This window comes from Lepisma saccharinum, chromosome 20, assembly GCF_977018435.1.
Source record: "Lepisma saccharinum chromosome 20, izLepSacc3.1, whole genome shotgun sequence".
Lineage (NCBI taxonomy): Eukaryota > Metazoa > Arthropoda > Insecta > Zygentoma > Lepismatidae > Lepisma > Lepisma saccharinum.
The window spans coordinates 50,142,548-50,158,030 of NC_139248.1; the positions used below are offsets into that span (position 1 = coordinate 50,142,548).

Genomic DNA, 15,483 nt, shown 5'->3' on the forward strand with positions numbered 1-15,483 from the left:
TTTGATTCCCCTGTGTCAAATCATGAGTCGACTCAATAATAGAGGAAATATTAAAGTCTCCAATTATTATAATTTTACAGCTACATATACAGTGGGTCCATTTCGATCTGCAGCCGAGAGATCGGGAGAAGCGTGGCGGGCGGCACTGACGGAGATGCCGACATTTGCGGTCTGAAATGCCCGCTTATTTTTATGGACATATGCAGACATTTATATAAATATTGCAAAACGAGCACTAACCTGTGTTATAAGAGTATGGTTTTAATTTTAGTAGCTTAGTGACTGTATGTGCCGATGATTTTGACACGCCCACCTCTTGTGAAACACGGCGTACTCTTGTGAAACACGGCGTAGAGGTTTGTTTGGAGAACGTTCTAACGCTGCACCAATATCATCGAGTTTTGCTTCGGTTAGAATCCGTCGTTTTTGCTTAGGTGTTTTAAAATTTAACGATACAGTTTCTCGTAATTTAAGGACAAGATGTCTAACCGTATCTCTGTGTGGAGTTGAAACGCATGGGAATTTCTGTACAAATTACCTACACACGTCTCGACACGAGTTTGTTTTCACGTAGGTACGTGTCATACATAAAAAAATCTTTGTTCTAACGTGAATCTTGCGGCTGGCATTCCAATCGTCTCACTGACACGTCACACATACACACTACAATAACACAAACAAGTAACTGCAAGTAACCAAGAATAACACTCTTGCGCACAGTACGAAATTAACACGCTCTTGGTTTACATTGCTCGCCACTATATTTACAACTCTGTCTTCATCTAGTCGCGAAGGAACAAAAAACTCGAGCTCGGAGATTTCGGATTGCAAGGAAGCTCACGAACACTATTGACTTTTAACGGTTTCTTCTACAGCGTAATCTTGATACAGTGTTGCACATTCAAAACCTCCAAACGATCCCCATCGGCACAAAACTCTTTCAAGGATATAAACTTAAGCAGGACGTTACTGGTCAAAACTATGATTAAAATGTTTTATTATCTGTGGCTCTTAACATCGTTTCTAAAGCGTATTTTTTTGTGTATATAAGAGCAGAACTTGGATGAATTACAGAAGAACTTTTGCGTGTTATAACACAGGTTAGTGATCGTTTTGCAATATTTATATAAATGTCTGCATATGTCTATAAAAATAAGCGGGCATTACAGGCCGCAAATGTCGGCATCTCCGTCAGCGCCGCCCGCCACGCTTCTCCCGATCTCTCGGCTGCAGATCGAAATGAACGCACGGTATTAAACATATCATCTACAAATGCATAAAATGTTTGATAAACTATAACATTTGACTTTGGCAGGAAGTATATACAAATTACAATTAAAGAGTAAATTTCAAACCCAATCTTAATGCATACAATCTCAACATTTTCAATATTAACATCTATGTTTCTTACATAATAATTACTTTTTACAGCTATTAAAGCACCTGCACCCCTTTTATCCATTCTATCCTGACAAAAAATTACATACCTATTATCGCTAAATTCAGAGTCCGTTACATTAGCCGTAAGCCAAGTTTCAGTTATGGCAATTATGTCATAATTGTTCGCTAACACACTCAGATACATATCCGTTAGTTTAGTATTTAAGCCACAAACAATTTGATATTAAATTACAAATTTGTATGACTCGCCATTCTAAACAAGAGCATGAACATCATGCACTGACTTAAGTATATGTACCCGAGAGTCATTAGCTGCCTTTTTAAGTTTTATATTGCCTGCCCAGTCAATCCAAGGAAAAGCATAATTTCTTTCATTTTTAAGTTTTCTAGCCTCGTTGAATACACTCCTCCTTAGCGGTGTTAAATTACAATTAATATATACAGCCCCCCCCCCCCCCCTGATTCAGACCGAGGTCCCTACAGTGTAACGTCCTTTTTACTTTACGTCTGCGAAGAACTTCATCTCTGACGTCCCTCTTTACAAATTTAATTATTATACCAGGTACATTTTGGTTTGATGATTTCAATCTATGACAACAATCAATCATGTTGTCTTCAAGTTTTACATCCAAAGCCTGACCTACATTCTTAACAATATTTACTACATTTTCATTTTCACTAGTTGGGACCCCATGCATTTCCAAAGTGTTCCTTCTACCATACTGGTCCAGTTCATCCAACCGTAATTCTAAAGTTCCTATTTTCTTATGTAATCTGGCATTCTCGCTTCTTAAATCATCTATTACCTCCATACATTTCTTCAATTCAACACTTTGACACTTCAATAGATTGGCGTCTCATCTAATTTTTCATGAGCTAAATTCAGTGATTTCCCAATCTCATCTTCCACCGTTTTATTACTTCTCCTTATTACATTTATTTCCTCCTTTATATCTAACAAAAGACGATACATCTCATCATGGGTAGGATGATGATCATCAGAAACCACGGGTGTTCCATCACCAATACTACCTCAGCGAGATTTTACACATACATCGCAGATCCATGATTGTTCCATAGAATGAATAAATTTAATTTCATCCTCTTTTAAATTCACACAGGTGCTGTGATAAATATTATTGCAGGTCTTACACTGAATCTTTTGAAACATATCTTGTCGCACCACCGTTTTGGAACATTTTCCACAAACCCCCATCTTATCGGTGTTGAGTCTGTGTCCGGTTAGAAAATTATTCATCACACTTGGTGACCTAGCAACACTGTGGTTAGAGCCAACAAAATCCAAATTGAGTTGGCAATTCTGAGTCCAACCCCGTTTGTTTACATTATCATTCACCAACTAGAAACTACATCTACTACTGTATATAAGTCAAATATTTGTAATTATTTTTATAAATAAGTGCTCATGCGTACTGTTCTTTGCAAGCATGATATAAACTCACAGATTGCACTAGAATCACTTAAATACCATATAAACACCGGACACGAAACAGTCACCGTTATCGCTGAACCATCATTGCCACTACATCCTCTTTCACACTCGAAATCTCATCATTAAAAACAACAATAGCGAGCAATGAACATAAACTATTTCAGGTTTGTTTATTAAAAGTAACAGCCTGCTATATGCAATACTTACGTTAGACCTACAAATGATTACAAAATAATTAATAATTAACTTCTTACCTCAGATCAATTACTTGAACATAAAGTCCAATGTTATCTTCTTGTATGGGAATTTATGGGTCACTTTTTCATAAAATGTTTCTTCAGATGAGGGTCTTTTTTGTTCACACTAAACACTACATCCAAATTTATTTCAAGTTTTTCCTTGTAAGGAATGGGAGAGAATGGTGTCTATTCCACGAGTTCATGGATTATATCCATTTATCACTTTACTACATATGCACACAGCACAGGACAGTACAACACATGCCATACCTCACACATAAACTCTGTCACTGCAAAGATTTTAAAAATTCCTCCCCATCCACTTTTTTAGAACTCAAGATGACACGTCAACTTTTTTTCTCATACAAGGATGTCCTGTGAAGGACAGGCTGAAACCCACAGGGTGAAGGGTCCTCCACAGCTAATTAGCAAAGGAACCCCAACAGTGAGGGGAAAGTCTGCTTTTTGACTTGTCTGGCAACAAAAATTGAATTGCAAGAGGTGGCGGGAACAGTTTGCCAATTTCATCGTACAATTGCTAAAACTGGTACAGGAAGTGTTACAGCTGGCTGTCATCCATATAATTTAGTTACGAAGGAAAATGTTTCCTTATACAAGGGTCGTTCAAGGTTGACCAGGACTTCCGTGCGTAAAATATTAATGAATCAATGTAGCGCTGCATTACTAGGGCAGGACAGACCATGATTCCTTGCGAGTAACCATGATCCTTTGCGACACATTTTTCGCATGCGCAGTAGTGTAAACAAAGATGGCGGCAAGTAGTGTATCTGTTGCTGTGGAACAGCGGTGTATAATGAAATTTCTCGTGAAGGAGAAGGTGAAACCTGCTCAAATTTGGCGTAGACTGCAAGCACAGTATGGTGAACAAACACTGTCACGGGCAAGAGTGTACAAATGGTGTCATAAAAGTTCCCCTCCATCCAAGAAAAGCAAAGCGCTGCCGTCTGCCGGTAAGATTTTTGGAACAGTCTTCTGGAACATGAAAGGTGTTATCCATGTGGATTTTGTGGAGAAGGGTGCCACAATTAATGCCAAGTATTACTCAACACTGCTTCACGGTGCTGTACGTGGGGCTGTTCGGAAGAAAAGACCTGGAATGTTGTCGAAACACGTCATTCTTCTCCATGACAATGCCAGGTCCCACATGGTCCATTTGACTGAAACAACACTGGCCAGCGTGCACTGGGAGGTTTTACCACACAGTCCTTGCAGTCCAGATTTATGCCTCAGTGATTTCCACTTGTTTGGGGCACTTAAAGAGCATTTGGGCGAGACGCACTTCCAGACAGATGAGGAACTCAAGAACGCTGTCCTGCAGTGGTTACGACACCAACCTACTTTTTTCTACGCCAAAGGCATCAAGGAACTTCCACAACGACGGCAATGGTGTCTGGATGTTCAGGGGGAATACTTTGAAAAACTGACATAGTTTGGTGCTTCTATGTAACAGTTGGGCTGAAAAGTTCGTAGGCTAACATAGTAAAAAATATTTTTTTGATAAAATTCGATTTTATTATTCAATATAGTTGCCTTCGAGGGCGATACAACGATTATAGCGGTCATACAATTTTTCGATGCCATTTTTATAGTACGATTTCTCTTTAGCCTCAAAATAGGCCTCAGTTTCGGCGATTACTTCTTCATCAGTGCTAAATTTCTTTCCAGCGAGCATTCTTTTAAGGTCTGCAAACAGGAAAAGTCACTGGGGGCCAGATCTGGAGAATATGGTGGATGGGGAAGCAATTCGTAGTCTAATTCATATAATTTTGCCATCGTTTTCATTGATTTGTGACACGGTGCATTGTCTTGATGAAACAGCACTTTTTTCTTCTTCAAATGGGGCCGTTTTTTCGTGATTTCATCCTTTAAACGCTCCAACAACGCCATGTAATAATCTCAGCTATCTCGATCAACTTCACTTTACGATCATTTAAAATTATTTTGTGGACTTTTTTTATGTTTTCGTCGTTAACAGCCTCTTTGGGGCGTCCACTGCGTGCATCGTCTTCGATGCTCATTTCGCCTCGTTTAAATTTAGCAAACCACTTCTCAACGGTTGATTTTCCTGGTGCAGAGTCCGAATAATGTTTATCAAGCCAAGCCTTGGCTTCAACAGTATTTTTTTTCGCCAAAAAGCAATGCTTTATTAACACACGAAATTCTTTTTTATCCATTTTTTCACAATAACAAAAGCTGCTTCACTCACAATGCTATATCTCACGAACTAATTATCCGGCAGCTGTGAAATTTAAACACGTATCTTTTGAAGGTTAGTACTAAGTAAAAATCACATGGATTTAATTCTAGTAACGCCATCTATGAGTCAGCCTACGAACTTTTCATCCCAACTGTTATGTATATTTCCTGTCTAGAAATAAAAGTCCCGGTCAACCTTGAAAGACCCTTGTACATACAAACTTTCACCTGATTTTTTTGTCAACAAGAAAAATACTTCATTTGAAATCTGAATCAATTCATTTCTTATATTTGTTGTATAAGCATCAAGCTTAAGACATTTGTTATGTTCGAAGAGTTTTTTTCCCTTTGCTCTTGCAGCTGGGAACACAACGACTTCCAAGGGTCTGCACTGAAACCTTTCTCAGGGATTGCATGAAAGGAAACACTAACTACAAATTGAATTTTGACTTCCAACAGTTTATTCTTAGAGATTCCAATACATCTCAGTAGAGGAAGTACGAGAGCTGGAGCTTTAGGTACTTACTAGAGTGCTGCAATGAGTGTTTTTCGCTCGAGTGGCAAATAGTTTGCACGGGCAATGATAGATGGCACACAGAATTTATAGTTCTTCTGCTCGAGCGAAAAATGACCGAACTCTCGAACCCTATTAGTACACGTATTTTCGTAATTTATCTATGGCAGTGGGCCCTCAAATATGGATCGTGAAGTAAAAGACGAAGAGAAATTGAAAATTAAGTGAACATAGTCATCATCTCCATGCTAAAATGCAGTTTTGTGTATCTCACAGATATACGTGAAAATGAAATAGATGATTATGGGCTGAAACTGCTTAGGCTGACATTTTATGTTTTTCTTTATGTTATTTTATTGTCACATTGAAATGATGTTCGATTGAATGTTATAACTGCATTTTATTATTTCGCAGAATATTATTATCCTTTCCGGTAAGTTAAAAATGATGTACACGTACTTATTGCACTGTGATACGATACTTGTAATTGCTTAGGCAGGTCTGTCAGCATGTGTATCCATTTTACGTTTCGGTCTGTAGATATTTCACACTTTCATATGTGATGTACTTGAGTCTTACTTAATAATATATGGAATTATTATTTAGAATTGTAATTGCAGAGAGTGGTTTCCTTCCATGTATGGGTTTTAGGTTGACAGTCCTGCTTATTTGGCTCTGAAATATGGGATGTTGCCAATCATTCCACTACGAGTGCAGTATGACCAAGCATAGCACGCTTGAGCGTGGGAGATTCGAACAAGTTTGAGTGAGCGTGGTCCGATGCAGTACTTTAGTACTTACTGTCGTTTTCTGGAGAAGAAGTCTCAGTCCAAACTTATACAGGCAAAACTTGTACTTAGGCTTCTCGTTGTGCCGAGTATCAAGTATCCCCATTATGCATCTAGTATCCCAGATGACACAAGAAGCATCCCGCAATACGTTGACACTAACCTACGTAGTATCCCAGGTTATATTGGTTGTTGAGTCGCGTATCCCTTCAACACGTGCCACAGGACACAAAAATGGCCTCAGTTACTAAATTGAATATCAATTTCCTCGGGTATTTTTGCTTGTGGTCTGAAGTCTTGTACCCCCATCTTTTGCTATTTATGATTTTATATTTATAACTAACTAACTCCCTAGCCTTCTTAAACCTGAAGGTTCATGGCTGCAGCAACACAGGCCTTCCATCTTTCCCTATCTTGAGCAAGTTCTATATACTCTTTTCCATCCCTACGGATTTCCCTTAGGTCCAACTCAACGTTGTCCCTCCATCTTCGTCTTGGCCTTCCTACAGGTCTCTTACCATCAGGTTTCCCAACAAGAATCCTGTAAACTCCTCTTTCCTCTCCCATTCGTGCCACATGGCCTGCCCACCTAAGTCTTCTTGATTTAATTATTCTAATAATATCTGGACATGAATACAAATTATGTAGTTCTAAATTATGTAACCTTCTCCACTCACCTGTCTCCTCATCCCTTTTAGGTCCAAATATTTTCCTAAGGATCTTATTTTCAAATACTCTCAATTTATGTTCCTCTTTCAATGTAAGGGACCAAGTTTCACATCCATATAATACTACAGGCAAAATTACGGTTTTGTATATTTTAACTTTTAGTTTCTTAGATATTAAACGAGAAGACAAAAGTTTTTGAAGAGAGAAGTAACATGCATTTCCTGAATTAAGCCTACTTTTTATTTCCTCTTTAATATAATTTTCATTTGTTAATATTACTCCTAAGTATTTGAATTTGGAAACTGGTTCAAACGAGTTGTTATCAATAATTAGATTTTGATTATTACCTAACATTTGGTTTCGGCCTGTAAGCATATATTTAGTTTTCTCTTTGTTAACTTCCAAACCTATCTCTTTTGCAGTTTTGAAAAATATTTTGGAATTATTCTTAATTGTATTCACATCATCCCCCAGTAAGTCTACATCATCTGCATATGCTAACAACTGAGTCACACCATTTAATTTTAGTCCTTCTTTAGTTTCTTTTACCTTCCTTACAGCATATTCTAAGGCAAAATTAAAGAGCAATGGAGATAATGCATCTCCTTGTTTTAACCCATCATGAATTGTAAATTTCTCAGACATATTAATACCCACACGAATTTTACTTTCTGTTTCACTGGTGCATATTTTTATCATACTAACAAGCTTCTTAGGTATTCCAAACTCTACTAATATATTATATAATTTATCTCTTTTGACCGAATCATATGCTTTTTTGAAATCAATGAATAGCTGATGGACATTTTGATTATATTCCCACTTTTTTTCAAGTGTCTGTCTGATGTGAAAAATTTGATCTGTAGTTGATCTGTTACGTTTAAATCCACATTGATAATCACCTATAATTTCATTAGCATATGGGGTTAGTCTTGTTAAAATAATGTTAGATAATATTTTATATGTTGTTGAGAGTAGAGAAATTCCACGGTAATTATTGCAGTTCATTTTATCACCTTTTTTAAGCACAGGAACAATTATGGATTCTTTCCACTGTTGAGGGATTTCTTCTTTATTCCATATTAAACAAATTAATTTATGAATTTGACATATTAATGAATTTCCACCATATTTAATTAACTCAGCTGGTATTAAATCAATGCCAGGTGCTTTGTTATTCTTTAGCCTTTTAATAGCATCTTTAACTTCAGTCAAGTTAGGTTCTGCTGTGTGGACTTCATTTACTTCTGATTTATCTCCTACATGAACATTTAAAAGGTCATTAAAGTAGTTCTTCCATCTATTTAGAATATCGCTTGGGTCAGCTAGAAAATCACCGTCTTTATCTTTTATCAAGTTTACTTTAGGTTGCCACCCCTTTCTAAATTCATTTACATCTTTATATAAATCTCTGATATTTTTATTTTTGCTGTTTGTTTCAATTTCGTTAATTTTGCTTTTCAAGTAATCTCTTTTTTTACTTCTAAACGTGCGGTTAACTTCTCGCTTTATTCTATTATAATTGTTTAGATTTGTATCATCAGAGTTATTTAACCACCTAAGTCTAGCCTGATTTCTTATTTCTATTAGATTATGACATTCATTATCAAACCATGGCTTACTTTTTCTCGGTTTATGGTATCCTATACTTTCTTTAGCTGCTGATTCTATTGCATTACGTATGTGCTCCCAATTCTTATTTACGTCTGTTTCATTTATATTTTCATCATCATTTAAATCCTGCAAAACATCAAATCTATTTGACAGTTTAATTTGGTAATCTTTCTTAATTCTTTCATCAGCAAACTTTCCTGTATCAAATTTTAGAACTTTTAGATTTTGTTGCTTATGATTTATCACTGAGAGTCTTTCTCTTAATTTAGCAATTACTAAATAATGGTCACTGGCACAGTCAGCACCTCTATGTGTACGAACGTCAATTATACTAGTATGCCTTCTCTTATCAATGAGAATATGATCTATCTGATTATGAGTTTTACCATCTGGAGAAGACCAGGTATATTTATGGATATCTTTATGTTTAAAAGTGGTACTTTTCACAATTAAATTCTTTGAGGTTGCAAAAGTAATCAATCTTATACCATTATCATTACTTAATTCATGAAGACTTTCTTTACCAATCGTGGGTTTAAATGTCTCTTCTTTGCCAATCTGTGCATTACAGTCACCTAACAGAATTTTCATATCATACTGAGAAAATTTATCAAAGACCTGTTCTAACTCTGCATAAAAATCATCTTTAGTATTATCATCTTTATCTTCCGTTGGTGCATGTATGTTTATTAAAATAATTTTACATCACCTACCCTGTAAAACTGCATATGATATCCTATCATTAATAAATTCTACTGTTTTAAGAGCTGAGATAATTCTATTATTTATGAAAAAGCCTGTTCCAAATTATGATTTTCAGTACCACCATAGAAAAAAGTATAATTTTTAGTTTTACAATTCCCTTCTCGTGGCCACCTAACTTCCTGGACAGCTACTACATCTAATTTATACTTAACTATCTCATTAACTGTACACTGAAATGCCCCAGGCGGGTAAAGGCTCAGAACATTCCAGGTGCCTAATTTAATATCCTTATTCCTAATGTAGATCTTATCCTTAGTCCAGGGACCTCCCAAAGCAGTACCCACCCGGAGATCCGAACGGGGGACTATTTTACCTCCGGAATATTTTACCTTGGGAACATCCATGGCCTTATATTGCTGTTTCTTGACATTTTTTTTACAGTGCAGAGTTGTCAGCTCTACGCCTAACCCCCAATATGAATGGAGGAACTACTACACAAGACAAACACAAACACATTAGACAACACAATTACTACACAAGACGAACACAAACACATTAGACAGCACAACTACTACACAAGACACACACAAACACATCACAACTATAACACAATATAAACTCAAACACACCACAACTACTACACAATATAAACATAAACAAACTACACACCACAACTACTACTCAAGACAAAACAAACATACTAGACAGCACAACTACTACACAAACATACTAGACAGCACAACTACAACACAAGACACATACATACACATCACCGATACTACACAAGACAAACAGAAATACATTAGACAGCATAACTACTACATAAGATAAACACAAACACACTAGACAGCACAACTACTACACAAGACAATCCCAACCACACTAGACAGCACACCTACTACACAAGACAAACCCACATACAAGCACACCACAACTAATACACAAGACAAACACAAACACACTAGACACCACAGCTACTACACAAGACAAACACACACACTACACAGCACAACTACTGCACAAGACACACAAACACATAACAACCACTACACAAGGAAAAAACAAACGCACAACTACTACTACACAAGATTATGAAAAAAAAAACCCGTATGAATGAAAGAATGAAAAAAGGAAAAAACACATGATAACTAGATAATTAATTTTACATGGTGCAGCAGCCAAGAGACATATTGGTAATTTCTTTAAGTTACTAATTTGTTTTAGCCATATGTGAGTGGCAACGCAACGTCATACTGGTAACACGGTTGTCTTGAATTCAAGGGGCACCAGGTTTGATCCTCAGTGCAGACATATTGCATGGGTACTAATACAAAAATTTAAATTTACTAATACCGATACCTAAGAGCTATGGTGGTCTAGTCGGTAGGATGTATGCCTGCAATGCAGGAGACCCAGGTTCGATTCCCAGAAGGTCGGAATTTTTCCAGCCTTGTCCCCATATAATGCGCAGGGAAGTCAATGGCTCATAAATTAAGGTAAAGTATGCAAAAAATTGCAGAATAGGCATTTTAGGCACAATTAAGCAAAATAGGCACTAATCCTCAAAATAGGCATTTATAGGCACTATAAAAATGCACTTTTGGACTAGAAACACCATGAAATAAACTTACAACATTAAAGCCTGTGTTTTACTACAAAGGAATAAAACAGGCAAATAGGCAAAAATCTGCACCCTAATGATGACACAGGCTGAATGCATGAAAAGTATTAACAAAAATGTGTTACGTGTGTGACGCTTTAGAATTGGATTATGTTCACAATTCTAAAACCAAAACTTAATTTCATATATGGCTCTTTATCAATTTTTTTCACCGCTATAACACCAATTTTTTATTTTTTTATATATTGCTTTTGAACCTGAAATTGACTGCTTTTGTACAGAAATTTTGCTTTTCAATTTAACAAAAATATGTGCCTCTAGGTATCAGTATTAGTATCAGAAGGAATCAGTAAGAGTGGATCAATGTGGTATATATCCGTTTAATATATTGTCACAGTATTATTTCAATTAAATGAAACTATTTGAATATACAATAGTTAAATTTGACAAATTAACCAAACTGAATTTATATACTTTTTAAGTTAAACAATTCCTACACATCGCAATAAAATGTTTAAACATACTGCCAGTAACGTAATGGTTGATACATTAAAACGGTTGAGTCACAATCAGGTTTTTTATGAACAAATATAAAAATTCCCAAATTTATATTTTATACATTTCTACCTTGGAATTAGGTATGGAATTGGGATTATGGAATCGTACAAGGGGGTAACACATTATGAACTGGGAACACTTTCTCAAAGTGTAATTCTCATTGCTACATATTTGCTATAATTTATTTCCTTTCATCAAGAAACTATACAAAAGAGGTGGTGATGTAAAGTTTGAATAGAACATAGAGGGGCTTGAATAAGGTGATTATGTAAGAAACTGTTAATTGAAAAGCTGTTATTTTTGTTTGCTACTGGCTCACACCGCATGTCCTTTGCAGTTTCTAGCCATCGTTACTGCTAGTTATCCTAGTTCCCCGTGTCTTGTCGTCTCCGACCTAGTTCCTTACGGCACTTATGTGATGCACTTTCACTTCACTTGCACTATGAATCTGTAGTTATTTGGAAGACTTGGGTTTTCATGGTATTATCGCCAATCTTCGGTCGTTTGTGGCAAACAATGTCCAGTTGCTTTTATTCATGACTTGTATGTAGTACCTGCAATTTGCTCTAAATGCCTATTTTGCTCCTATGAACAGCTTCGTAAGCTTCTAGTATACACATGCTATTTGAAGGTATTGCATTCATCTTTTGATTGATTGACTGAGTTGGTGTTTTAAGTCCACTTTATGCACAGTAAGGCTAATTGGGACTGGACCTACTGTTTAAAGTGGGATCCGAACCACCATGTGCCTCCACCGGGTATCGAACCTGGGACCCCTTGATTACAAGGCAACGCTACCATTGCACTATTGGGGAGGCCGTCTTGAAATGATTCGCTCGGGCTATCAATCAGGTGAGTTGTGAAAAATATTCCAAAGGTAAAAGATCTTTTTGGTCCTGTAAAAGATCTTCTAACCTGAAGATGAGAGTGACGTTAGCTCTCGAAAGCTTGGAATTTTTCCACAACTCACCTATAGTGGAGCCCAAGTTAAGAGTTCAGTATGGGCCCTTATGGGCTTTTACTTTTGAGATCACCACCCCTACACAAGTGTGTTTCTGTCAGAAACAAAAGTCGTTATCATTCGAAGAGAAAATAATAAACAAGCAAAAACCAGAGGAAATGTAAGGCTTTGATGGTTTACACCTTCTTTTGCAATTCGGACCATCAAAAAAATACGTTTTCCTTTCTTGTGTTTACCGCGATTTGGTGAGTTAAAACTAACAGCCGTCCGACGGTTGCCACTTGCTGCAAACACGTGTTGGGAAGAGGGAAGGGGGCGGGGAATGGCCAGGCAAAAGTTCGTGAATAGGCGGCTCCTGTCGGGGGTCAAGTGGTTTGTTGTTTGCCTACGCGCTTTCTCATTTTGGGTATTTCTTGAAGGAATTTATTATTATAATTATTCTACAACAGCAAAATGGCAAGGGGTGGTATTATCAAGCATAAGTGTGTCCAGAGTCTTACAAGTAAAGAGAGACAAATTGTAATAAATATAAATATACTTCAAGCAGAAAAATCCCGGTAAAAGTGTTAGTTGGACTGCAAGCGAAAATGCTGAAACGACTGGAATTTCGTTCAAAACTGTTTACAAAATTAATAGCGAAGCGATTAAAGCTTCTCTTGCAACACCAAACGAGCAGAAAAAAACGTCAAGAGGTGCGCACAATGCAACGACTTCGAATATAACTTTAATACGAGGCGATGTGCGGTGAAACTTCCCAGGCACATTGTATATAATACATTGCCGGATTTTTCGGGAGGAGGTTCACTTGCCCCTCCCAAAATGATGACTAAGTATTATGAAAAGTATTGAGAGCGTTATATTAAAAGATAAAAAAATGATCGAGCCATTTTTCCTAGATAGTTAAAAGAATGTCAGTCTCCTTTCTGTAATTATCCTTCATATGAGTAAAAATACAATAGAACTCCTTTTATTTCACACCTCTACTAATAATTGATTGATTGAGTTTTAAGTCCAATTTTATGCGCAGATAGGTTAGTTGGGACTGGACCTACAGTTTTATGTGAGATACGAAGTACTATGTGCCTCCAGCAGGTATCGAACCCTGGATCACTTGATTATAATGCGACGACGGAAATTCTGCTAATGCTATCCCCTTATAATCGAAGGACCCTGGGTTCAGTTTCCTGGTGGAGGTACATTCTAGGATGAATTATACATTGAAGGCTCAGTTCCGATTAGTTCATCTGACCACAAATTACACCTAGAACGAACCCTTGCAATTATATTGATGTGAATGACGTGTCCAATGGGCGTACATGCTGGTCATAACTCCTCCTTGGATAAGTATTCCTAAAAGAAGAGGGTCAACAGCAGGAGAAGATGGCATATGAGGACCAGCTACTAAAAAGTATACGTACTACCCCCCTCCCCCTTCGAAAACACTGGGCACAACACTGATATAAGGGCACTCTTTGATGTGTCGAATAAGTTGCAAATCTGCACATTATATTTCCAATATTACGTAATGCTTACAGCATATTCTGTGTACGTCCCAGAAAAAAATAATCTAGACCCGCCTATGGCTGTCGAGCTGAAGCTGTGCAAAACGAATAGAGGGACAAAACAATAAAGACACAACGAGACTTTCTGTGCGGCCTTACGAGTTGTTTGCGAGCACTTACAGGTCGGGGGGAGAGATTTGCTTTGGTGCATGCCGGTAATGAACACGGTTTTATCTCAAACAAGACCGTGTGCCGATAATGTGAAACAGGCCTCCCCGATGGCACAGTGGTAACGTCCTGGTTTGATACCCTTTGGAGGCATATAGTGGTTCGGATCCCAGTTTAAACTGTAGGTCCAGTCCCGATTAGCCTTTCTGTGCAAAAAGTGGACTTAAAGGGAAAAAACACGGCCAACGTACACGACGAAATGGACAGCAAGACGTATGACAAGTATATTCGGGAACAGTTATTTGCAAATCTCCCTCCATGGACCGTCATTACTCTGTACCACAGCCGCATGAAAGAACAGCTTCCCATCAAATCATGGCGAAAGGATTTGTATTCTTGTATTCAACAGTACCCGTTCCGTTAATCACTAACTTTTGTTGCGGCGTGTACTACAGCAGAAGTTCGATGCACGCCGGAGCCTTCTTCCACTGCGCACCATGCGGCAACACTGTCCCCATAAGCCCCATACTGAACTCTTAAGTTGGGCTCACCAATAGTCGACAATATAAATTCTTATATTTTTATTAATTTATTTAAAATTCCTGGCCTTCTAACAACCCTGGTTAAAGCACTGCCGGTGTAACGGGGAATTTGGACTCCGTAGAAAAGTGACTGTACAGTCAATTTTCTACGGAGTCCAAATTCCCCGTTTTCGTGACGGGGAATTTGGACTCCGTAGAAAAATGACTGTACAGTCACTTTTCTACGGAGAAAAATGACTGCCCTTTTCAGTTCCCGTCAATTAAGCAGGGGGTAAAATATCCCCGTAGAAAAATGACTGCCTGTCAATTCCCACTTAAAAGAGGGGGTACAAATTCCCCGTAGAAAAGTGACTGCCCAATTAAATCCTGCTTATATTAGGAGGGGGTACAATTTCCCCGTAGAAAAGTGACTGCCCCCTTAAATACTGCTTATATTAGGAGGGGGTACAATTTCCCCGTAGAAAAGTGACTGCCCCCTTAAATCCTGCTTATATTAGGAGGGGGTATAATTTCCCCGTAGAAAAGTGACTG

General features: G+C 37.5%; 1 protein-coding gene across 2 annotated transcripts in view; it reads left to right on the top strand.

Annotated features, from left to right (window-relative positions):
* Positions 1-15,483, top strand: part of cutlet (chromosome transmission fidelity protein 18 homolog) — a 408,876-nt gene that overhangs the window by 136,801 nt on the left and 256,592 nt on the right. The gene's annotated exons all lie outside the window — the stretch shown is intronic.